Genomic DNA, 1,786 nt, shown 5'->3' on the forward strand with positions numbered 1-1,786 from the left:
AGTAAGCTTATTCTCGGATTCCTGAAACTTTAGATTTGCTCTTTCTTTTACTGCAAAGTACACGTTGTTTTTTTTGTTTAAATCTTTCTAGACATGGTAAATATTAAGGACAAAGCAGTTTTCACATAGTTTGAGTGAAGGAATTCATTTTATAGATAAAATCCCAAGAGTCTGATGGGAAAAGAGAGTGAATGCGAAGTAGACTTTAACACGGCTATGGGAGCGAGCCGAGTGTGGGCTAACCAGGAGAATTGCTTGAAAGAAATGCGACCCCGAATGAGCGGTCAGAACAAAGCCTCAATACGGGATTCTCGTGGTGTTTTTGTTGCTGCCTTGTCTTTTGCACAGAGTAAAAGACAAGGCAGCCATCGAATAGGGCCCGATTGTTCCTACTTGGTCAGCCGAGGAGCAAGGGGGGGGGGGGAGCAAGTGTCTCAACCAAGCAAAGCTCACCATGGGGAAGGTGGCTATGCCAACAAGCCTGATGCCCTGCTCCCGCAGTGACGGATAATCGTACTCTGGTTTCTCTTCATAACGTACAAGTCTTTCGCCTTTTACTAAAGATTTCTGTGGAGAGCAGCACTAATGAGTTGTTTCTATTTTTGGCAGGCTTTACCTTTGCGGGTGAAGCCCTTTCTGTCTGTGCAAAAGAAATCTTGTTACTGTGCAGAGTGACTTCTCTGAGTAGAGTCGCCTTACTTGTTGCGACTGTGCCGATGTTCGAAGCTGGAGTGCAAAGTTGTTGCTTGAATGGTGCTTGCTGGAGCGTGCGGGAGTGCAAAGTTATACCATTTAAAAGGGCTGAAGAGTGCTCAGTGCAGCGGGTGGGCGACACTCTGGCCACCTTGAAAACCGAGGTTACATCCACTACCAGGGGCAGCCCAAGTTCTGCCGCAAGTGTGGTGAGCATGGGCACCTGGTTGAGGCTTGTACCAAGGTGTTATGTGGGAAGAGCAGAGAAATTGGGCAAACTTTTGGAGAGTGTCCAAATGGCAGGAAATGTAATCTCTGTGGAGAATTAAATCACCTCTTCAGAGATTGCCCTAAATCTTTTGCCAACAAATTAAAGACGGTAAAGCCACAGTCAAGCCAACAAAGAGAAGGACCAAAGGTGGCAGTTGGTGAACAAAGTGAAGAGGTTGACCCAATAAATTCAAACTTCCCGCCAAAAGCTTGGATTGGAAGTGAGGAGCAAAAAGGGGAGGGGCCTGTAGAGGCCTCACCACTCAGTGTTGAAGTCTGTGAGAATTCACAGGCAGAGGGTGGAGCTACGCTAAATGAGGAGGAAGAGCAGACAGGTGAGTCTAGTGAAGATACTCACCTCCCCGAAGGTCAACAGAAGGTCAATTTGTTGATAGGCATTCATTTATTTCTTCACTTCTGATGAAGTTTCAACAATAAACAACAAACTTTGTATTATTAGAAAGAACCAGAATCATTCTTCAGGAATCCGAAAATAAGCTCTATTTTATGAGTTATGCACGAATTCGGATTCTCCTATAAAACGAATTCATTAACTCAAACCAAGTTAAGACTGCTTTGTCCTTCATATTTATTCATGTCTAATCAAGTTTCAACGATAAACAACGTTGTACTTTGTAGAATGAGAAAGAACTTCTTCAGCAATAAGCATCTCTCGACATATGACGAAGTACAGATTTTGCTATAAAATTAATTCCTTCTATCAGCCTGACTTAAAACTGTTTGTCCTCCTTATTTATCCACTTCAAATCAAGTTTCAACAAATAAAAAAAAGTTGTAGTTTGAGAAAGTACAACTTAATCTT

At 42.9% G+C, this 1,786-nt stretch overlaps 1 non-coding gene across 1 annotated transcript; it reads left to right on the plus strand.

The window, feature by feature from the left end:
* Positions 1-513: 513 nt before the first annotated feature.
* LOC140274239 (U5 spliceosomal RNA) lies at positions 514-627 on the plus strand. The gene has a single exon (XR_011908211.1). It is a non-coding gene; the product is annotated as a U5 spliceosomal RNA (small nuclear RNA).
* The last annotated feature ends 1,159 nt before the right edge of the window (positions 628-1,786 follow it).

Source organism: Leuresthes tenuis, unplaced genomic scaffold, assembly GCF_036924035.1.
Source record: "Leuresthes tenuis unplaced genomic scaffold, fLeuTen1.0.hap1 SCAF_17, whole genome shotgun sequence".
Taxonomy (NCBI): Eukaryota; Metazoa; Chordata; class Actinopteri; order Atheriniformes; family Atherinopsidae; genus Leuresthes; species Leuresthes tenuis.